Source organism: Lagopus leucura, unplaced genomic scaffold (assembly GCF_019238085.1).
Source record: "Lagopus leucura isolate 7727_CA_CO unplaced genomic scaffold, USGS_WTPT01 Super-Scaffold_100014, whole genome shotgun sequence".
Classification (NCBI taxonomy): Eukaryota; Metazoa; Chordata; class Aves; order Galliformes; family Phasianidae; genus Lagopus; species Lagopus leucura.
Window position 1 is genome coordinate 1791478 of NW_024962268.1, and position 25107 is coordinate 1816584.

The 25107-nt window shown below is 38.7% G+C and overlaps 1 long non-coding RNA gene across 1 annotated transcript; it reads right to left on the reverse strand.

The window, feature by feature from the left end:
• LOC122182240 lies at positions 1–14328 on the reverse strand. The gene is made up of 4 exons (XR_006179754.1): positions 14062–14328; positions 13898–13973; positions 12749–12803; positions 1–327 (listed from the first exon to the last, which is right to left on the reverse strand). It is a non-coding gene; the product is annotated as an uncharacterized LOC122182240 (long non-coding RNA).
• Between the last annotated feature and the right edge of the window lie 10779 nt (positions 14329–25107).

Sequence of the window (25107 nt, forward strand, 5' to 3'; positions counted from 1 at the left end):
GATCACACTGCAGTTTTTATTATATTTTACAGAAATATTTATTAAAAACCCAAGAGGAAGGCTGCTGCTATTAATTACAGTACCTGACTCTCATATAATGTCATACTTCGCATCGCCTGCTTTATGTTTAAGAGAAGGCTGGGAACCTTTTCCAGCTTGAATTTGAAAAGTGCTCATTTTTACATTCACGTTGCGGTCTGGATTGTGCAGTCTTAAAAGTACTGATGTTATTCTGCTGTAGATGCTTCTGTTTTTCTCCAAGAGTTAATACTTCTGTCTTTTTCATGCTCTTCTCCATAAGCATCTTCCTTCTCCCAACTTAATTTTCTGCTTCAGAACAATGCAAATGAAGGTGAAAGGCTTAATTATTGCATGGGAGCTCAGAAATGCTTCCAGATCTGGGGGGGCATATGACTTATTTTAATGAACTTTGTAAGCAAGTTTAAGTTTTGAAAAAAAAAGGCTTGTTAGATCTTTGCAGTACTACAGAATGTAGGCAGATCTATAGTGCACAAGTCTACATCTATTCAAGTTTATTATTATTATACTTTTTCTCAATATTATTTCAGATTGAATTCTTTTAAAAATGTTTTATTGCAAAATAAGCAAAGGCTGGTTTGTTTGTTTTAAAGCTATGCCTGTTGAGACTTTTTACATGCCTTTGTGCTTCTGCATTCTCCTTAATAAGGATTTAATAAAGAGTATGTAAACATCCGTGATGCTGCCAGGAGTAACCTGCAGCAAATTAAAGCAGCCCTGTGGGTGACAGCAGAGAGGATGAAGTGATGTCTCCTCAATCCAGTGCAGAAGTACACTCATTTGGTATGTCAAGGCTTGGAAGCATGGCTAATGTCAAAAGTGTCTGCAAACGCAGAATCCTCTGAGGAATGAGGGCTACTGAGCTAGTATGTATGGGATGTGTTTGACAAAACATGACTTTCTGTGTCTTTTCTAACCGGTTTGCTAATTTACTGAGAAAAGCTTTGCATTAAATGTGCCAGGAAGCATAACCATAAATCACCATCACCTAGAGAAAAGTGTGAGCACAAGTGGCGGATCCATTCTGAGAGACAGCATGACAGGGGAGATTCTCACTCTTTGCCCAGTAAAAGAAAACATAGATTGGGACCCTCCCAATGATCTGTTCAGAAATGCATGTAGCATGAGGAACAAGCAGACTGACAGCCTATGCACAGCTGCAGAGCTCAGACCTTGTAGAGATTGTGGAGATGTGGTAGGATAGCTCTTTTGACTAGAGTGATGCAATGGAAGGATGTAAGAAAGACATGACGACAGCAGTGACACAAAGGCTGGGCTCTGTGTAAGGGGGTTGTACGTATGGAGTTTTGCCTCAGAAAAGGTGATTAGCCAGCAGAAGGCTTGTGGGTAAGAGCGGGAGGACAGTGCAGGTGATGCTGTAGTGGGTATCTGCTGCTGACCATATGATCATGAAAAGGAACCAGGTGAAAACATCTTTAAGCAGCTTTAGGGAATGTCAGTCACAAGCCCTGTCATCTGTGACTGGAACCATCCAGATATCTATTGGAAAGGCAGTATGACCGGGCACAACCAATTTAGGAGATTTTAATGTTTTAATTTTTTAAGATTTTAAGACTTCAATTTTTTAATTTTAATATTAAAGACAGTTCCTTGCTGCAGGTGACTGATGATGCAGTGGACTGCAGGTGAGGGTGGATGTGCTGCTTTGCTGCAGTGACAGTGAGACTCATGGAGGTTAGTATCTTGAGGAGAATACAAGACCCTGGACTGCAAAAGAGCAGGCATTTGTTTGTTCAGGATCTTCTTGTAGGATCTTGTAGGAAATTGTCCTGGAAGGAAGAAGCCTGTGAGCGCTGGCTGATCTTCAAGGAGAGCTTCCTCGGAGCACATGATCCACATCAATGTGTAGAACATCAGGCAAGCTGGCCAAAGGCCAGTGTAGGTGGACACAGAGTTCCTGACTGAGCTCAGATACAAAAAAGGGTGCAAGAAGAAGGTGGAAGTAGAAATACTGTACCTGGGAGGGATGAAAAGACATTTCCTGTGTGCGTAGAAATGGGTTAGAAAAGCCAAAGCTTCGATGGGGTTTAAGCTATTGAGGAGACAGAGCATGACAAAAATGTACACTAAGAACACTGGTATCAAAAGGAATATTTGGGAGAATGTGGGCCTACTGATCAATAGGGCAGAGGAGCTAGTGACAGGGGAGAGATTGAGGTACTCTGAATTTCTGCCATCAAGCTTATCAGGGGCAGATGAATACGACAAACAAAGAGATACGGAAAGATCCGGAATTGTTCCATCTCAAGAAGAAAAGGCTCTGGGGAAGGCTTTATTTCTGTCTACAGTAACCTGATCAGAGGACATTGGGAAAGTGCAAGAGCTTTCTCAGTGGGGCACAATGATTGAACAGGAGGCAATGGGCATAAGCTGAAACATGAGTACTTCTGATCAGGTATCAGGAAAAGAAAGGGGGATGATCAAACACTAGAGCAAGTTGCCCAGAGAAACATCTGTTCTTGGAGGTTTTCTAGACTGGAGTGGGAACAAACTAACTAACCTGATTAGAACTGCTCTGAGCAAGTGTTTGGACAAGGTGACCATTAAAATTTCATTCCAAACTAAGTTATTCTGTTTTGCATCAGAGTGGGTTATAGCCTACAGGTCAGTAGGGGAATGAAACCCTGGAGAGTGGAAAAAAAAAACATACCAGCAAAAATCCTCACACACACACACGCAGAAAAAACAACAACAACAATAAAAAACCCACCTCTCAACATCTACCATGTAGCAGGCTTAGAAGATGATTTCTACACATTTCCTTAGAAACAAAATAGTGAAATAGAAATAGTTTTCTTTATGGTCTCTTTCAAACTGAAGATGATGACCATCCAGATGGGGAGTTGTTTGATACTGATTCTTACTTAGGGTGTCAGGGCTACATGTTACAAAGAAAGTTCTGGACTCTGATCCCTCTCCTGGCCTCTCTGATGTCCTTTTGCCATCCAGACCACAGCAGTGCAAATTTTCAGATCATGCAACAATCATGTGGGCAGTACAACATAAGCAAGGAGACAGGATCAGGTTAGTTCCACCCTTCAATCTGGATATCACCAAACATAGCTAGACTTGATTTAATAAAAATGAGGTGGCCTTGGAACCTAATAGTCAGCAAAAATCTGCTAGCTTTCCTGCACAGGCACGAATAGTCATTTCGTCCATGATTTACAGGACTTCTGCTGTACTATCAAATATTTCTGAGTTTTGATGGTATATAGCTCTTAAGATCAAACTTCCAAAATCTGGGGATTTGAAATGAGTTCAAGAACACTATCAGATACTTTCTTCCACAGTGGAACTGTGGCACTTTTTGTTTCTCTTCCACCATGTGTCTAACTCATATACTAAAATCCAAGACTGAGAGGGGTAAGATCAACTTTGCATTGCTTCTTGGTTTGTTTTAGACAAGACCGTAGTCCTCATCCTCTGATTCAAATCCATAGTTACCAGATTCTTCATTTAGACCCAGAATTACTGCTACTTCTCTGGTCTGTTTGAATGTGACATTTCCTAATGTTTTGGCTTAAGTTGCTGGTACAAAGATTTTACAGACAGGCTTGTGTATCATGTATTTCACATGTTATCAGCTTTACTTGTCTTCTGAAATGCCAGAATTTGCCAGCAGAAAAGAAAATATACATCTCCAGTAAGCACTGTTTTACTGTCTCAACTAAAACAGGTCATTAGAGCAACAGTTTTAATATTTCCTGCCATATTGGAGCAATGTAAGGGGAAGACCACTTTCCAGAGACAGTGCTGAAGCGGATAATGATATAAACTAATACCTCTGCTGGTGTCACTAGCACTCTCTATTTAGTTCTAACTAACTAGACACAGCTCTGTGTGCAAGTCATGCTCTCTGCTTCAAGAATGAGTCAGAATAAACGTACTCACTTCTGTTGAGAACAAAGCTTTGCCTTAGCTGCTTGGTGTGACAGCGTGCTTGGACAGCTGACACAACCGCTGCTTGTCTGTGTCTGCTGGAGCTCTTTATTCCTGCAATCCCAAGGGGAGTGCTTGCAGCAAGTGACCCCTGCATCCACGCTGACATCTTCTCCAAAAGAGAAAATGTCCTTTTAGTTCCTATTAAGGGTTCCTTCTCAAGGCTTTGTACTCAGGGTAGATTGTACAAGATTCCCTTAATGTCAATTTTCCTAAGTCCTGAACTATTTTGTTTTCAATTTCTATGCACTTAGGTGAAATCTGTGAGTTCTGAGCCCCACTGGCCTTTATGAGATGCTTGAAGAGAGATTAGTACTTCAGCTATATCCAGCATAAACTACAACATCAAAATACAATAGAAAATTGCCCACCTTCACTCTTGCCAGTGCTAAGTAATTCAGGCTGTCTACCACAGAAGAAATTACCACATTTACTTTATGAACAGGAAATGTCTTGTAGCAGGATACTTGGCAGCACCACTCTCAATGGAAAATTTAAGAATAATGGAAAAGGTAACTTAATAATAACATTTGGAACAGATGTGAATGCACTGTGAATTCCCAGGTAGCAACTCATTGGAAATTACTCCATACATAACTACTAACCAGAGCTATAGCACTTTTTAATCTTTATGGCAATAAATGGCTCTTTCTCTGGATGGCAGGATTTTAATGATTACTCTTTTTATGTCTCTGGCTTAACTGTTAGAGAATGGTCCTCTTCTCCTTACAGGCACCAAGTGCTGCAGAACAGGAATGAGAGAGTTCTGTCCAGCAAAGAATAGGAAATGGAATCAGTTCACAGTTTTGTCATGCCTAATTAAGATGTATCGTCAAACATAAGCAAAAATGTTTAAGAAACTTCTCCTCATTTCTGTACCATCAATTGGTGAGGGGTAAGAGGAAGGGAGGAAAAAAAAGGAGAAACAGAAGGCAGAGGCATTGTAGAGAACTTCTTCTTTATGTTTGAAGTTTTATCAGTTCTCACATCAGAATGATAGAAAAACAGAACTGTGATGGAGAAAGGATGATACATCTACAAAATTGCCCTAGTGGTTAAATACTTTCAGGGGAAATTCAGACCACAGAATCTTCTCTGCTGCACTTTTACTACCCCTTGGAAGGGTTCAATATTTGTAAGCACTAGCAAATGAAAGCTTCAAAAATGTATGCTTCACAAAATGCTAAAGCAAGTACATTTTAGAAAAGGTCTATGACCCTCATACAGCTCTCTACGGCCACTCACACATATTAAAAGGTTAGCTTGACTAATTTCAGGCCTGAAAGTTCTCATGCAGTCAGGCTGCAAGACATTTCTCCCTCTAGCTGAAGCGTACCTACCTCTTTTGTGAGTACGCAGAAAAAGTAGTTTGCCACCTGAAGAATATGATGAAAGAAGCATGGTGTCTTGTCATATTGACATTACCAAAATTACTAGATAATTTTTTTTTTGCCTCACATGTATTTGTAACCACGTAAGTGGTTCTTAAATTCTTTTTTTCTTTTCCTTGGCAACAAATCTAAGAACCATAGAATAACTGTCATTGGAAGGGGCTTCTGAAGGTCACCCTGTCCTACTTCTATTACATATCATCAAAGACAAACACTGAAATGTTAAGTCAGAGATGCGAAATTAAAATCATTGCCCATGCAACTGCAGAAGTATGAGGGAAGCTCCGTTTTTCTCCAGTGAAACCAAGCCTATTATTTCACTTTTTATTCATTTTCAGGAAGTACAGATTTTTGGTTAAATGCTGGCTTCATAACTGTTTATAGTTAGGTCTTGTTCCTGTTTACTCATAACATGACTGTGCTTCATGTTCAGTGAAGTGTTTTAAGCACAGGTTGAGAGCCCCTTTGAATGGGGGCCTGTACCACTAACTAGCTTTTTTTACTTTCTTCCAAAGCAGTGAAGCATAGAAATGTCCTCTGGCCTCCAGAGAATGAGACAAAGAAATGTTCCTCCATTGGCAGATTATGTAAAATATATCTGCCGTAGCATTGCTTTATTTTGCCCAGTTCATTTCTCACCTACTGGCTAAGTATCACCGGTCACCCTCTAACAGTGGATCTTTCCTACCTGTTAACATTCAATCTGAAGTCCCATTTACTTCACTAACATTCTGTTTATATTTACAGTGTTCTTTTAAATACTTTTTCCTTAGGGTTGTACAACTTCCTGAACTAAATCAGCACTTCCCGGTCACTTGTTTAATGGAGCACCTATATAGTTACCTTCAGAATGAAGGTGGTAGCAAAATTTTTCCTAAGTACAGGTGCTTAAATATTTCTTGCCAAATTCCTGCTGACAAAATAAGAAATGCCGATTTCCATGAAATGAAAACATTGAACGGGTCTGCACAGTGCCAAAACAGCAGCAATAATGACCTGTGTCCCAGCATGACTGATTATTCCTGAATAAAGTGTATGTTGAGTATAAGGCCAATGGGTGATAGGGCTTACTGTTCTATCTGTTCTCCCTTACTCAGTTCTGGATGTCTCACCCAAAGAGCAAGCTGTTTTCTTCCAAAAGTGATTTTGAGAGGTGAGAAGTTTTTCATGGTGCTGACATGGCATGGTTCCATATATTTCTTCTCCTTTGCTGTGCAGCCATTCAGAGCCAGATGTAGTGGTGGCATCTTTTCCATTGTGTTCTGCTGCTTCTGTTCCTTCCCTGTCATTCAGTGAGAACTGTAACATCTTGTGCTCAATTTGCCGATGAGAATATCATACATGTTCTTAGGTCATTTTGCTTGCATAAATGCACAGTCTTCCTGTTAGCTGAAGGGAATAATTTGCACATATGGTTTTTGTCTTATAAATATTCAAGGTCAGAATTATAAATAGTGAATGAGGCCATCAGCGTGTGTTTTGAACAAGTCTGCTCATCTAAGTAGTCTGGGTTTTTATGCAGACACCCTGAAAGCTACAAGTTACTGCAGTGTTGTGCTAGTGTTCTGTACTGCTTCTTGGTACTTCTTTCCTTAAACTTCCACACTCAGAAAAGAGACACATGAAAATGGAGTGATGGGGAAGAGGAAGTGAGAACTGCCTCCCACTGTGCTAGAAAAAAAATGACATCAGCAGGTGTTCACTTCATCAGTTCTATCCTGCACGTGGTCATGGTTCTCGATGTGAATTAGGGCAAATCAGAGAAAGGAGTGTATGTATAAGGAAACTACATAGTTGGCAGGTAGGAAAACTGTTACCCAACTATTTCAATACCTGTGATGTTGTATTAAATAGCTCAATATGCTTGTGATTAATACATTCTTACAGGAAAACTCACAGAAAACTAGTGTTGCGTCACTGAATCGGTTTCATTATGCACTGTGGTAACTTAGGACATTTCTTGGTATGAGGGAGTGGCACCTTTCTCCAGTTCTGGGTACAATAAAGATGTATCATTTGTATGTAACACCATAGTAATACCCATTAACCATTGTGAGGACTGAAATCTAGCCCTTCTGGAGTCTATGAAGTAGGTTGATGTTTTTCATGACTTGCTGGCCATTTTCTTTATAGAGAATTATTCCGTTTGCTTTATAGACAAATTTGTATTTACAATCAACTTTTGATCCTGCCTCAGACTTGGAGAGATCATGTCTTTGTAAAAGAAGGGACAGACCTTTCAGATGCTGATCCACCTGGATTTTCTGTGCTATTTGTCAGCTCTGAAAATCAGGTACAAGGTAATGGGAGCCTCCTGGCTGCCAATTGCCCAGTGGAAGTGTTTTTTACCAGATGGTTTACTTTCAAAGCCCTTCCTCATGCCAGGAATAGAAGTGCATGAAGACATTGGGAATGGACATGGCCATGTAATTTTCTTACACACCATGAAACTTATAATCTTGAAATATTTACAGTTCTTAAATTCCAGCTAGTTAACCTGCAGATTTCATAAAACACAGAGTATTGGATTTTGATTGTCTTTCAGTATAAGTACTTTCATATTACAGCATCTCGTTAGGCTTCACTGAGATATGTGAAACTCCCAGGCTTCTTTAGAAACTCAAGAAGATATAGAAGCAAGAATTCTGCTAATATTAATTACTGTATCTCACTTTGTTTTGGTTGAGCTCTTTGTATTTCTGCTACTAGAGAATTTTCTTCTAGGTTCCAACACCAGATATCCAGTCTGTAGACTTCATAAATGTGGTTAAAAGGGCAGCTCAGAGAATGCTGTTTAAACAATGAGTAGAAACATAATGAGAGTGCTTCCTGTTTCTGTAAATGACCTCAAGGGAAAAAATGAAGGTATACATCTGAAAATGTCAGGCATTTCAAGAAAGTACTGTTTGTAGTAATGAAATAATTTTCAATCCAGAAACATAGAAAAAATCATGGTACATTTGAAATCTATTGCACAAATCCAAATTTGACCTTGTCCATTGAAATGTTGTTTTTTGTTTTTTGTTTTTTTTCATTCATTTTCATTTTCATCTGGGGACTAAACCCCAGATTTTTTGTATGATGGATATCTCATTATTGGCAAGGTTATTTCAATTTTCCCTGATCTGCAAGCAAGCTATTTTCCTTTATCGACATTTATCCATGTAAGTTGTTTTCTCTTCCTACGATGGGGCAGTGTTGGAGCTGGGCAGCGTAGCGCGTATCTTGCCTTCAGGCAGGCAGAAGCCCTGTTATATCTTTGTTATAAACAGATCATTCTTTGTATGCCTCATCACTGCTGCTGCCTGTATCTGCAGCCCTTCTTTACGACAGCTGTTCAAGCTCTAAAATCATAATTTATCAGCAAAATGGTTGCAAAAATGTTTTGCTGAATCTGGATCCACCTATGCTGTGTTTGTGAAGCTTGAATGGAATTGTGAATTTCTATTGATGGATTCAAATACTCAAAAACTATCAACTTGTAAGTAGGGCCAAAGGGCTTTGTGAGGAAAGAAAATGTTCCTTTCATACCCCATTGAAAGCCAGCTGGTGTTTTGTGTACTTCCTCCTGCTAATCCTGCTAATGATAAATGTGATACTGCACTTCTGGCATAGAAAAACTACTTGTGTGCGTAAGCTGTATGTTGTAGTTGTATGCTGCACATTTTAGCAGCATGCACAGAGATAATGGGCAAATACCCAGAACAGTGTTTTGCTGTTTCATGGGACCAGATATTCACATGTGCACTTTGAAGCATGAGAGATGAAATAATAAGAGATTGGCTCACAATATTACAAAGCATTTACTGCTGGAATCAGACCTGGTTTAAGATCACACTGAAACAGCTACAGCCAGCAGCAAAGGAATGCAAGATAATGTGAGAAGTGTTGAAGCATAGAAAAAACAGTATCTCTAGTTTCCATGTGTCAAATATAGAGCCAAAAGTTCAAGCAAACTCTAGGTGTACAGAAGAGATGTGCACCTGGGGATCTCGAGAGCAAGTGTGAGTTTTTCTGGTTATTCTAAAAAAAAAAATATCAAAACAATAATTCTATATATTGCTAGAATACTGTATTCTACTTAGCAAGTTACTTTAATACTCGCTGATTTTACAGTAATAATGTATGACACATAAACAAAGAAAAAATTCCTTCCATGATGAACATGTGAAGAAGTATATAGTTAATGCTTCTGATGCATTGGGAAGATAGCTGCAGTTTCTTCAATGACTTAGTAAGAATCGTTGCCTAAGTCCAACTACTTGCCCATATTTTCAACATAGTCCTGTTTTGTGTTTGATATATATATGATACAAGTTTTCACAGAGATTCCTTGCAAGCACATATGATTTTTTATTCAAATTTCATTCTTTCTGAATTCTGCACTATGCTTAGTGGTATTTTTTATATAGAGCAAGCATTTACTGGCTACATTGACCTTCCAAGTAATTAGATGATGCACTGCTTTTTACACTACAATGTTTGCAATTTTAGTTGATTATACCCTTATTTTCAGCTATCAAAAGAGATAACATTCAGGAAACACCTGGTTGTGTAAAAGGTTTTCTTCACAGAATTAAAATTTTTCTTATCATGACAGTGGTACAATAAAGAATATGTCCTCTATCATTTTCTGTATGAGATACTAACTCTCAAGAGCTTCACAAACTATACTTATGTGAAAGTGATTGCATCTTTGGAACAGTTTCAAAGAGTAATAGAAATAAAGAATAACGCTGAAGTTATTTATGTATGGTTTTAAAGAAGCTCTAGAGACTTTGATGACCTTCATCCATCCACATCTGCACATAAAAGAACAATGAGAAGAACACTGTGGTCAAAGACATTTTCTGCTCTTGACTTACAGATTGTGTATCACCAAATCACTAAATCAAAACTAAACATCCCATCACGCTCATGATGGACTTGTCTATTCTAAATACGTTTTTTATTGCACTACACAGACACCCAGTACTTTTCCAAGATTCATATCACTTACTCTGAGTCGCTAGAAGTGTAGTAATATCTAAACATTACTATATTTAGAGAAAACTCCTGAAATATATGAAAAATGCCCACATACTGCTTCAGAGCATATTAGTGGAATGCAGCTGATATTTAACTTTTAAATGCTAAACCAGAAATTCAGTTATCTGTTTTTGCACCTTGTATCTGCACCATCTAAACATGGACTTTCATATGTCATTATAATTATGAAAGTTCAATCAGTCTTTTCTTTGAGATCTAATATTGTGGTCAGAAAAGCTTTTTCCATTATATTCCAGATGCTCAACCATGAAGGGTGGTAGCTGCATAGCAACTTTACCATTCCATCCACTTTCTACTCATATTTTTCCTGTATATTGTGAGCAAGATGAATAAATCTTGTCTTAAGCTGTCTGTGAGCTACAAAACACTTCAAAACTTTTCCAGGGCCAATGATGCTTACCCTAGATCCACTGTTCATCCACATGTACTCTACTTCAATCATACAATTGCTGAGCACTAAAATGACAACAAGGTGGGATGGAATTCAGGGACATACAGATCTAATGATTTCTTCTTTAAGAACTGAGTTATGTGGTACAGTGTAGCGGTGCTAAGCAGGAAGGGATAACATTCAAGTGAGGCAAGGTGAAAAGTAAGACTGCTGTTTTTGACTAAGCCTGACCCTTCTTTGTGCATATGCTTGACACCCTGGAATTGTGTGCTATAAACACAATAAATTTTTATTGATCTCAAGACAAACCAGAGGATGTGAGCACAGTCATGTGGTAGGTGTTGTGTTTCAGCAGTGATGACAGCAATGTGAAAGACAAGCCGTGCTCTGGACAGCCATGCAGATCTTCAAGTGTACAGCATGCACACTGTTGCTCATGGCTGGCAGAAATGCATAACTAATTATGGTGACTCTGTTGAAAAACAGCATCTTGTAGCTGAAAATTTGCTCTATCAATAGTGTTATTGTACTCTTTATAGCTGTCATAGTTTCCATGGAATAAAAAGAAGGCATTACTTTCTGAGCAACCTATGTATAGTTCATTTGCCAAGAAAATAAATAACCCCATTGCTATTAGGCTACTGAGTGAAATGGGATCTGCATGTACACTATAGGTGCAAAAAAAAAAAAGAAAAAAAAAAAAAAAAAAAAAAAGAAGTAGATACCTGTAAATTAGGGGGGAGGGAGAAAATACTTTTGATGGGATGGATTGATGGGATTGATTTTCTCCATTGCAAACTCAACCCAGGCACTTGCTAGCTCATTATTTATGTATGTGCCTTTATAATATATATTAATATAATTTCCTTTAAAGTTTGCACACTCTGGAGCTCCTTTACTTTTCCTATATGGGAGAACAATAGCAGGAAGGAGAAATATGTGTGGATTGTTTAAACTGAGGAAGGGACAGGTGCAAAATTAGGTGAGTTCTAGTTTAATAGCACAAAATATTTACACAAATTCAATTGGAAACCACTAACGTATCTGCTAGAAAGATATTTGCAAGAACTGATGTCATGCAAGGATAATGATACATGAGCTACTATTCTAACACTTTTACTGCAAGGTACAAGGAAGTAGTTGCAATATCCTGAGAAATAAAGTAATGGAGATTTGTTAAAGCATGTTAAGTATTTATGAGGTCACATGGATGCTGAGGACAGGGAAAACAGAACTGAGGTCTGAAGAATGGGAGATATAGGGCAACTCTTTTATTTTGCTCCCCTAACACCATATGATTATTTTAACATTTGTAAATGAGTGTGGTTATCCTTAATTATAGAAATATTTTAAGGAAAAAAAAACAGACAATCCACACTATCCTACATCTAATAAACTGTGCTACCAAGATGGAGGTGTTGTGTGTGTAGCTTGGGTATTCAATACCCAAATACATATTTGAAATATTCATTTGAATAATTTTAACATATGTTTGAATAGAAGCTTACAGGCAAGCTTTTTATTATTAGAGTGACTTTGGGGATTTTACAAAGTGAATATAATTGTGCCATTAAGTCCTGTCTTTACTTTTGAATGACAGCACTTAATTTTCAGCCAATTCCAGTGACAAACCACACCTTCCTTGATTAGACATATTTTCTAAACTGCTCTTCAGGAGAAAACTAAGTTTTTGGTATTTTTTTTCCTGACAGATTTTTAGTTTATCATGAAGGAAAAAAAAGAATTCCTCAAAATCAGTAAAGGTTTTCTTTGTGGCTGAAGTTGATCACATTGCAATTAATATTAATGATTTTTTTTTTCTGAATGGTACCTTTGCAAAGATGACTGAACTACATCTTCTATCATACATTTTGGCTATACAAGCACAATATATAACCATGAGAATATATGTTACCTTCCCAGAATCTTCATCAAGGTAGGAATCCTGGTCAGTAGGAGGAAACAGCATTCTGTGTAAAAAAAATCTGTGTCAAACAGAAATTTGATGTAGTGCGTACCAAGAGCCATAAAATCATGTTGTTTTTTCTACGTGGGCTCCTATTCCTTCCTTCACTCCTTTGACATGACCTTCAGGTCATCAAACAGTACCAGACCAAATGGCAACAGAAAATCATTAACTAAATTATAACAGCAGGGTCAAAATTACTGTATGAAAAGAAACAGGCAAAAATCAGTGGATCTGTGTAAGTGCTTAGGAGCTAAGAGGCCACTGTCTCTAACCAGGTGTTGTGTGGTCAAAGGTGTACAGCCCAGCTGTTGGCTGGTTATTTGTATCCCTTGTGGGCAGATACTAAAACCCACACTGCTAAACATCTTTGTCAGTGACCTGGATGAAAGGAAGTTCAGCCTCAGCAAGCCCAAAGATATCAGGCTGACATAGTGGCTGATAGAGGACATGCTGACACGTGCCAGAAATTGTCAAATTGCTGGAGAAATGAGATGACTGGAATCTCATGAAGAATAACAAGTTCAAAGTCTTGGCGTGGAATAAACTAATGCAATGTAATGGAGTGACTGGAAATTATCTTTGCAGTGAATATCTTTGTACTACTAAGACTGTATCATTGGGAATATATAGAGAAGACAGAGCTAGACTCTTCTTGGATGTGCGCTGCGATTGTACAGGAGGCAGCAGGCACAAACTGGAACATAGGAATAAGAAACAATTTTCACCTGGTGGTCAAACTCTGGAATAGGTTGCTCAGAGAGATACTGGAGTCTCCATCCTTGGGAAATACTCAGAATTCAACTGGTAAATGCTCTGAGCAATTTGACCCATTTTGAAATGCAGTTTAGATAGCCCTTCCAACTTCAGTCATTCAATGATTCTCTATAAACATCATGCCCTCTTCAGCTGCTAAAATTATTAATGCAATAAATCTATTTTCTTTTGTCAGTGTGCCAAGTTGCAATTTCCATAGTAACATGGAATTCTTCTTTGTCAAGTTTTCCTACCTGTTAGAACAATTACTATATTTTAAGAAAAAAGACTTAACTAAAGATAGAGAAACTACTGAGAACTACAGGGCTTTTTTTTACTTACCATACTACTCAATCAGATTATCAGGTGGACATTCTGGAAGACAATGTTCAGCAAGTTGTCTGCACAGTGACTGTAGCTGCCGGTAAAATATATGAAGAGACATTTCATCTTCTGTATGGTGCTTATAGCAGAGAAGTAGCCAAAGAAAAGAAAAATGTTCTTACCTGCTTTGCCAGGATAGAAGACATTAGAACAACCTGACTTCAAATGAGTTATTTCCCATTTTCTATGTAAGAAGGCTGTTAGGTTATATTAATGTGTTTAAAGCCACTAAAAAGAGTGAATAAATAGTTAATTAAGACATCTTTCTGTGGAAAGGAGCAGTTAGGTTTTAAATACCCACTGAAGTCTCTCAACCTGTTGCTCTGACTTTGCCTTGCATTCTGGCTGACTTAGAGAGGTACCCATTTTCAATAAAGTGTCTGCTGTGCTGTAAAACGAAGGCTTCACTATCTGCTATTTGCCTTAATATGTTTTCAGATTGCATCCTACATAGCTACAAAAAGGGAAACATCAGCTATATTTACAGTAATGTCAAGAAAGACAACATTTTTTTCATTAAGCTTTCATCTTGTTTGCTCCCTGAAAACACTAAAAATGAATAGAAAAGAATTTCCTGGGGAAAACTCTGAAACACTTAGATAAAATAGAAGGAAATGACAGTGAAAGAGAATGACAGTCCTGTGTGTCATGCATGGGGGTGGGAGACTTCAAATTATGAAGCAGGGGGTAAGAAGCAAAGCGTTACTTACTAGTCAGTGGCTAAAGAGTCGTGACATTATTAATCATCTGTATAGAACAAGAAATGTGCACAGCTCTGTGCTGTAAAAGATAAACAAATAGAGAGATCTGTCATGGGTTTACATTTTAAAGGAAGGGGAAAAGTCAAAGGAACACAGCACAACACATAGAACAACCATTTGAGTTTTCAAGCTGTAGAGAACAGCTGAAGTTTTTATAAGGCCAGGAGTGACTATGGCTGAGAAACTTACTAAGTAATGTGTCAGAGAAAGAAGTTTCACATCAACTTATTTCTCTCCCACCAAGCTATATTGATTTCAACTACAATTTTTGTCCTCAGAAAGGGTTTTACTTCAGAAAATATTCAGAGATTCTTTTGTAATCTATTCTGAAAAAAAAAGTAGATTATTTTATGTTTTCAGATGGTATTATATAAATAACATAGATTGTTTTTATTATTTATTCCCAGCATGAGTTAGCTTGCATTTCTAGCTCCCTCCAGCTCTCCTTTTTTTTCTAGAGTAAAATATGAATTAGATTTTTCTTTATATTCAAACATTTTGGGGAGATAAACGTGTGTTTCTGCTATTTACCTTTATCCAGGTAAGATGACTGCTCATTAGGAAGCCATTCAATTTGCACAGCTGGCAGAGGGAGATGTAAGTGTATTTGTTTGTTGTGAGGTCTATGAATGGTAATACAGAAGGACAGGAAGAGTACATTTAGAGGCTTAGACAATTACAGTCATAAAGGGGAATCCCACAATCTTGAGTGCAGAAAGAATTTTTCTAAGGCAATGTTCAGTAAATCAAACAGAACTTGTTACTTTACTGCTACCAATCCTTCATTTTTAGAGTGAAAACAGAATTTGGCACTCTTGGATTAAAAATAATATGAAAATATGACAGTGGAACCATCCATGACGCAAATAAGTGTAAAAACCTCTTGTCATTATTGATGTCATTTCAGAAAACTCAGAAGTTTATAAATTTGGATTTTTTTTTTTTCCGGGATCAGGATTCCCAAGATTTGTATTTCCACAAATATTCATTTTCCTTCAAATCAAACTGCCATTCCCATTAGGCTGGATTTCTAAAATTCATGGACAAGCCAGTGGCTTGCTTACATCATTTTTCCATTGATGAATTAAATGAACCAGCCAGGGACATGTCGCCCTCCCAGACAACAGAGCATTTACTAAATTGCCATGTTAATAAGTCATCTCCATCAACTCTGCTGCTGCGAGCAAATTTGGCGGAGAAATTGCATTGTTATACTTCTCTGTTCTGTGTATCATCAAGAAGAGTTATTTTTCAGAACAGTGCTGAGTGCATGTTACATATTGCTTCAAGCATGTCAGCATATATTAATATTACACTGACCAGACATATTTCATTTTCATGGGTGTCATGAAAGGAGCCAGGGAGGTAACGGTTGTGCTTTTTGACGCACAAGGTGACCCTCAAGGTTTTGAAATGAAACTAATTTTAAAATGGATTAGAGAACCTGCATTTAATTCCTGTTTTGTATACTGTTTTTCAGAGTAAGGCCTCATGTAGCTTAACTCAAATTCAAAGGGAATTTTATTAAGTCAGAATCAAGATACCTTTCTACATAACAATCTGAAGCTGTATGAATGTTTCTCTAAATGCACATCTTCAGTTAATTCAGACCCATCCTCCCAGTTTCGATCATGCAACCTGCTGGCTGAACTCCTTTGTGCACTAACTTGTTTTCTTACAATAAGCACAACTATTTGTTAGGCTGGAGGATGCTGCCAGGGCTCATAGCTGATATATCGGTGGTCTCAGCTGTCAGTATGGCGGACTGACTGGCTGCTAGTATCACAGAAGGTCACTTATAAAATAATTCAGTATCCTTTCATTTGTCAACAAATGAAACAGTAGAAACTCCTACCCAAATACAGACCAGGAAGGTTCTAAGGAAAACCTGGGCAGTGCCACTCAAAAAGCTTTCTCTGTGACATTCTGCAAATACTGATGATGGATTCTGATTCAGTTGCAAAGGTGCATATGTGCAAGTGAGAAGCGAACCTAACAAAACTGCAATCAAAACCAGCCATGGCCAGCCAAGGAAGAGCTAGTAGAATAAGCCTGGAAGAAATCCAAAGAGGGAGAGAAAGGACTAATTTTGGACAGAATGCTGGCATAAAACTGGCTTGATTTACAGAACAAAGAAACTGCCTCCTGTTGTTTGTCTCTACTGTATTCAAGGAGACAGAATTCTGCGTATGTTCTTTGTAAATAGAGAGCAACACACCCGCAGACCCTCAGCACTCCAGAAGTAATTTGTTTTACATCAGAAGCCCTGCCTGAATGCAGAATTATATGCTAGGGTACTTGTTATTCCAACCATAGCCACAGTTTTTCTAAAATCTGCTGCCTTCATTAACTTTACTCCTCAGCTTTTGCACAGGTTTAAGCAACTATAGATCTTTGTCAGAAAAAAAAAAGATCAGGAATCTAAACGCTACTAGCTTTTTCTCCTTGCATACTACACACTGTTGAAATTAGCAGAAGTCACTGCGTTGTTCTCTCCCTGTCCACTCAGTGGTGACGTGGACCACCCCTACCGTAAGATGTGGTTAGCACAAAGACTTCACTTCTAGGGGAAGTTCCCTGGGTGCTGGCCTCTGTGACCTGGGCTGTTTTCAATCACTGTGAAACAGCATATTCCTCTGAGACATGGGAGCTTTGAGAGAGAGTGGCTTGTCCAAGCTTACCTCTCAGCCTTTGGGAAATTAATGGAGATCTGCCAGAGGTGAAAGAAGCTCACCGGAACCTGACATAAAAATACCACAGTCACAGTTATGAAAAAAGCTGGGGGATAAGTTATTGTCTAAGGGCTAGTGCTCTTGAATTATTCCTGCTGTAAATTTCTTATCTGTCTCACTTATCGAAGAACTCTATACTCCATGAATTACAACCTAGTTTCAGGGCTTTCGGTTTCCTTGAGCACTTCTACTAAGTCTTATCACAGACTTTGATTTCCAGTTACTCATATGAACTGTAAGGCAGATCCCTACTACCTGCCACCCTTCTTCCAGGACTGGAAAGTAAAACAGTCCCACAGATACACTCATGATACAACGGCATGACAAGCAAGGAGGGAGAGTAAAATTAATGGAAGTGTGTGATAGTGTGAGCCATCACAGAGCATTTCTGTTTGAATTAGGAACTAAAATAAAGACTTTCCATTTCTTTCCTTGTTATACACCAACCCTCTCCTTTCCCCTTCACATAAGTAAAATCTAAGAGCCTGATGTAGCCCTTGTGAAACGTGTGATTTATATTGGTGCCTTGTTTTTAGATAGCACGACTAATTCTTCTATCTTCCTGTTCTCCAGACACTGTGTTGCTCAGCAGTTCAGGTGATGAGATTAGTGAAGTCTATTGCAGGCTGGTGCAGCCATATTTTTTTCTTTTGTAGGACGAAGAATTTCCAAGGGGAGGGAAAGCAAGAGGAAGAAGTGACCTCACATAACCAGTTTGATGCTCTGATTGTGAAGCCCGTTGTAATAGGTTATTGAAGCAAGGTGAATCTAAACAAATTTGGCACTGGCATCCTGAATTCTAATTGAGATTGGATTGCCCGATCTATTTATCAGAGATTTCCAAATCTCTTTCACGTGAACTTAAAATGAGTGCTGTTATAGGATCTGTAACGGAAATTCTCTATTTGCAAGTATAACTGCTTTGTCTTCCCAGGATCTGCCGTGGGTACTGGTGGTTTTTGCTACTGGGTAGCACAATGAAGCTGAAGTGGAGCCATGAGTCAAGACTTGTATCTTTGCAGTCAAACTGCTCTTTATCTAACTCAGCATCTTTGACTGCCTGCACTGCTGCTCAGGCAGCAGAAGAAGGAAGTTTGCATGTCAGAAAGATTGCTTCCTATTGCAGCATGAATAATCCAACTGGTAGCAACTTGGCTGTGTGCCATTCAAAATTGAACATTGAGTCAAACTGGGTCAGGTCTGTGCTTCACGGGGGTAATGCTGTCTGGTCACTGGCGCAGGAGCATTTTCAGATCAGAGCCTGCTCAGCTGTGGGAGGAGGAAGAGAGAGCAGAGGAAGTTTGGCTGTCAGAAACCTTGTTTTATCTCTTATTGTAAATAGCCAACTGGCAGCTGATCAGCCATTCAAAGTTGAAAGGTCTGGTGACACCTGTTTTAGGTGCATCCCTTCCTCAGTTAATGGGCTGAAACCATAGGCAAAAGGCAGCAGCCTGATCTGATAGCTAAAGCCATTTTCCATTTCAGCTGTGTAGTGGACTATATCGATCTGTAGGATCTGCATCGCCTTCCTTGCCTATGGGAGGAACAGCTCAGGCTGATATTGTCATCTCCAGTATTCCAGCTGTCAGGCCCAATCCACTGTTCATTCAAGACAGGGAACAGATCTGGACTCCTGTTTGTTCATGCTGAACTGGCTTTATGAAGTCTTCTTTACTCTCATATGTGCTAGAATTTGTTTGTAAATTGAAATTCTGTTCTGAAAAACATTTCCATGGACCCTGGTTTTAAAACACACCCTTTTGAAAACAGCATGGCTAAAGACAAAACATCAAAACATTTCATTCAGAGGTGGAAAATACAATCACACCCACACTGTGAGTCTTAACAAGTGCTTCAGCTGCACAGTTAGGGCAGCATGCAGTTTTGTTCTGTATTTTCATTTGTCTTCATAGTCTGACTTATAACCACCTACTGCTGCTTGCCTGAAGAGAGGGTGTTGGCAGTTGCCTCTGCCTGGAGGAAAGATAAATAAATAAATGAAAGGGAGAAAGGAAAGAGTGCTAGAAGAGACATGGAGCAGATTATGATGGCAGATAAGGTGAGTGATACTATTAGGGAGGGCACTCTTGTAACAAGAAGTATACCCTGACAGATCATTATTTAGATTGCAAACACTCAAAGATATGCACTCTGGATACAAAAAGCAAAATAAAGAAGGTGTGATCAGATGGGTTCTGGCCAAGTGAGGAACATATGCAAACTCCTCCATCAGCATGGAAAGGATGGGCATTCATAAGCTCAGTGACCCAAGAGATTTTCGTCAGTGGGAGCTGTGAGATGAACAAAGGTAGTCAAAGGCTCTGGAGGAAAGAAGTTCTGTTTCTTGGTGCTCGGAGGAAAAATATGAGGTTTTGATATGTAGCTTTAGTTTAATGGTATTGGTAACCTGTACAGAAAAATGAGAAGAGTATAAGGATCAGCTATCCCTGTCAGAGTGATTTGTGAAGGTATTATGAGAAAGGCTCGTACCTTGCAGTAATGGAGGACCTCAAGAAGAAGCAAAAGAAGAAGCGGAGGACCAAGAAGAAGTAAAAGACCTAAGAGCATCTCAGTTGTGATTGGTTTTTAGTCCCTTGATCAGCTCAAGATGATATTATTCAGTATAGCTGCAAATCCTGAGAGTGTTTTTGCTCTTGGGAAAAGAGTGGTTCCTAAAATAATTCCTGTTATCATGCTATATTATCATGATAATAACATTAATAATATTATCACGATTATAACATGTTATCATGTTATATTCCTGCTGTCATGCAGCAAGCTGAAATGAGACCCGATCTCTTGCATCCATCCAGACTGAGATGTATGTAAGAACAAAAGTTCAAGTTACTGATGGTAATGGTGAGGCACGCTACTGGCATGATATAGACTTTTTTTTTCTTTTTTTTTACAGTTTTGCATCCCTTCATCTTGCCAGTGATAACTCACTGTTCCAGCTCTAGGGCCTCCTTGACAAGAGACTCCCACAACTTCCAAGACCTTTTTGCCCTCACTGTAAACTATTTAGAGAAAACTGTGCTGAAGGGGGAATATAAATCAATGCTTTTTGCTGTATTCCAGTCTTTTAAAAAGATGAGGGCTTACTGCATACATAATACATAGTGACATCTCCTGGGGAGCCTCTACCTCAGGCTAAGGAAACTAATGTAAGGAAACAAATGCATAGATCACTCACAGGATCATCTCTCCAGCCTTCCCTTTCCCAACTTCCCTAGGAAAGTAAGACATCTCCTACGTCTGGCCCACAGCCAATCTGAAGATCATAAGCTTGCATATGCCCCTCCCTAAGTGTGATATTACATACAGTGAGCTCTCTACATATTTTTCCACAGGAGGGGCTGGAAGGTGTAATGCTTGAAAAGCTACATATTTGATAAAGTATTTTTGAAGAGTCTACAAGTTTGAACAGGGTAGGATAACTTTCTAACGACTAGGCCTTAGTCTCCATTTAAGCACCATAAAGAAGCTTTGAAACAGAAGAAACTTTAACGATTTTTAATAAACACACTGGAAGATGTTTACTGTTGGCAAGATGATCTTTTTTTTTATCTCTGTATATTGCCAAAATGCTTATGCTCTCTTCAATAACTTTTTGTATGACTAACGGTAATTCAGATTGAGTTTTGTAGATCGAAAGTTTTAGAAAGATGAAAAAAATAAAATGGGGAAAATATTCTGACATACAAGCAAACACTTCTCTGCCTTTGGCACCATTGCTCTTAACACCTTTGAGCTGCAGAAAAGATAAGGAGCAGATTATTTTTTACAAAGGGAAGTACCTGTGGACTCACAAAACTGCATGCACATTTGCACAATGCAGACTTGCTGAATCTGCCTTATGAAGCTGTTGTTTTATGATGATATGAACTGGAAGAGATCACCTTTCATAATCCTGATTGGCAGGGTTTTATGGTTTCTGTCAATCAAAGGGGATTTTTTTATGCCTGGTGCCTTTCAAAAAGTGATATATGGAAACAACTGCATTATAAATGTACTCTGGCTGACACAACTGTTAATTCATGGAATATAAACATGTAAAGATAAAAGAGATGATAACCAGTTCTGTCCACTATGAGTATATTGATATGTTCCTACTGCCTCACACATTCTGTGAGAAAATACCATTTGCTGGATGCCACCATCTGTCAAAAATGCATACAGGTCATACTTTTTTCAGGATACTTCGTAACATCTATGCAAAATTAGTTATACTTAGAAACCTGAAAATGCAAAACTTGGAAAAATTAACTTGGAAGTATATAAGTAACTGAGAAAACAAGTCAGTTAATCTGCATAACTATTAAACTTCCATGATGACACTACTGGATTAATACAAATGAATAAGTGCTACAGCTGTGAGTAGCTGGGTGGCTTCCTGCTACAGAGGGTCTGGATGTGTTAATAAAATACGAGTAGAGGAACCACAGACCCTACTGCTGATGAGCAGATGTCTTCATTAGACGATCATCAGTAAAATGCATGCATGTATTTACAGTTCTATGCCTTGCAGCTGCTGGTTACAGAAAACTGGGTGGAAAAAGCTGCTTCAGAACTGTTCATCCTCTCCAGAATGAAATTAAGCACTCTGCTTAACCAGAGAATGATGTAATTAAAATGGACCAACTGCACTTGGTGTGGGTGACACTTGTACAACTTGTACAGTTTGAGTTATCAGCAATGCTGGTTGTCCGCAGGATGGTTGCCTCCCACAGTGGTGGTAACAAGCATGTACAACTTTCTATTACTGTAAGCCAATTCCATAGGAAATATTTCAGAGTAGTACTAGTTTTGCCAGTGTCTGCTCCCAGCTGCTTGCTCATGTGAACTGCTTGTTCTTGACTCTTGCAATCCTTGTAAGACTTGCAATGTAATCCCTGTTTAATAACATTTTGCATTTAGGGGGTAGGTTGTTTTGGTGTTTGGTTTTTTTTTTTCATTTGAGTAAGACCACATTATTTCCCAAGTTTCCAGGCAGTGTCTACTTGTAGACTTCCCAAACCCAAATTATCTATGACCTTGCACGTCTTGGTGCTACTCTCACAGGCTTCCAGGTACCATGCACAATCCCATTTCAATTTTAGTGCAACTTTTTTCACAACAGACTTCAGCATTTTTACCAGTTTTCATTACAGTATGTGGCTGGCAGGAAAGCTGATTCTCTCTCTTGTATAAATATTTTATATATTGATTTAAAAAAAAAAAAAGCCAACATATTGGTCTATAAACAAATAAAAAAGATTAATAGTTACATATTTCTAGGAAATTTCTATAACTTGCATAAAATGGCAATGTGTGTGAAAAATTAATTAGCTTGCAGATTTACACTCTGTACTGATATGTGGGGAAGGAGAAAGGGGGAACATTTGTGCTACTTATGTTAAATTCTCTCTATTTGTTCTAGAATAATTTCTGTGATACTTTGTCTATCCTCTTTACACTGTTTTATATAATATATAATTTATATAGTAGAAACTAATTTATATAGGGTAGAAAAATTTATTAATTCTCATACATCATTCTCATTTAGCACACCTTGTCTTTTAATAAGTCAGTTAGTAACGCAATCATAAATTATTCTTTAACCATTTTCCACTGAGAAAGATGAGTACTTACGTACTGGAATAAGTACAGCATAAGCAGACAATCTCATGTCCAAAAATATAGGTCTCTTGTACAAAAATGCACACACTACAAGAGATCTTTCCATCCGGGAAGAAATTAACTGAGTGGGAATGGTGCCTGACTCCACTGAAAGTAAATTATTTATTGGAATGGATTGGATATACAGTATTTTTTTTCAGATAAAGGGAGCAGAATGGTAAGAAATCACAAAGTTAATTCACAAAGACCATATTCTGTTTTTGTTTTTGTTTTTTTTTTTCTTTGCAAGCTGATCACTAGGTAATTTATGGAAGATGATCATCTCTCCACCATACCCAGGAATAGCATTGGTGAGGATCCGTATTTGGTGTTTCATGTGTTTCATGATTACAAATTCTGAAATGACTGACAGCCATATGTTTTTGTCTGATCTTTGCATTTTGAACCAGCATGCAAACCCATTTGGCTGTAATAATCTGAAGTAGATCTGCCACACTGTGCCTTCATAGTTACTGCAGAGTTGTAGAGGTTGAAGGGACCTCTGGAAATCACCTGGTCCAACCCCTGCTAAAACAGGTTCCCCACAACAGGTCACACAGGAAAGCATCGAGGCGTGTTTTGAATACTCCCAGAGAAGAAGACCCACAATTTCTTTCAGCAGCCCGTTCCAGTGCTCTGTCATGCTCACAGTAAATAAGTACCTCTTCATGTATATATGGAATGTGTTCTCCTGTGTTCCTCTTTGTTGCTAATGCCCCTTGTCCTGCCTCTGGGCGCTACTGAAGAGAGTGAGGCCTCATCTTCTTGACACCTGCCCTTAAAACATTTGTAAGTATTGATAAGATTCCCTCTCAGCCTTCCTTTCTCCAGGCTGAACACTCCCATCTCTCACAGCCTTTCCTTATAAGGGAGATGTTGAAGGCCCCTAATAATCTTTGCAACCCTCAGCTGGACTCTCTCCAGTAGTTTCCTGCCTTTCTTGAACAGGGGAGCCCAGACGTGAACACAGTACTCCAGATGTGGCCCCACCAGGGCAGCATAGAGAGGGAGCAGAACCTTAACTTGCTGGCCACACTCTTTTTAATGCATCCCAGCTATGCTATTCAGATATCCGATCTCATTTGCAGCAGTATTGGTTTTTTTCCTTTCCATAGTCCCAACACTTCTGTTGCAACACAGTAATAGTTTGGATATAATCAGCCCTTCTCTGCACTTCACTACAGTTACAGAAATGCCCCATTAGAAACATCTGAGAGGCTATCATTCTCTTATTTCTGTTTATTTGAATATGTAAATGAACACAATACAGATTTCAACAAAAATGAAGATTGTGAAAAGGACCAAATGAATGCTTTTTCTAAACTTCATTGTTGCAGCTGGCAAAGGGGAAACAGTGAGAATCAATTAAATTTGTATGGAAATGGAGAAGGTAATTCCCCAGCTAATTAAACATATCTTCCTCCTCGAAGAAGCAATAATGGACCTGTTACTCACCAACACAAATGAACTGATTAGTGACATCAGGATTAAAGGATGCCTGGACTGTAGTGACCATGCTGTGGTTGAGTTAACGCTCCAAGGGATATGAGGCCAGCAAAGAATGAAATCAGAATGCTATGTTGTAGGAAAGAAAACTTCCAGATCTTCAGGAAGTTAATCAACAAAATACTCTGGAAACAGTCCTCATGGGCAAGAGTGCAGAGCAGAGCTGACAGATCTTTAAAGAGGCCTTCCTCAGGTTGCAAGAGTTCTCCATCCCCAGGTGTAGCAAGTCAGGAAAGGAAAGCAAGAGAACAGCGTGGCTAAACTGGGACATGCGGGTCAAACCGAAAAACAAGAAAATGCACAGGCAGTGGAAACAGGGCAGGTACCATGGGAAGAACTTAAGGAATCTGCTAGGCTGTGCAAGGATGGGATCAAGAAAGCTAAGGCTCAGCATGAACTAAACATGACAAGGGGTGCCAAGAAGAACAAGAAAGGCAGCTACCTCAACCAGAAAAGGAAATACCAGGAGAGTGTACCCCCCTACTGAGTGATACAAGCAGACAGAGTACAA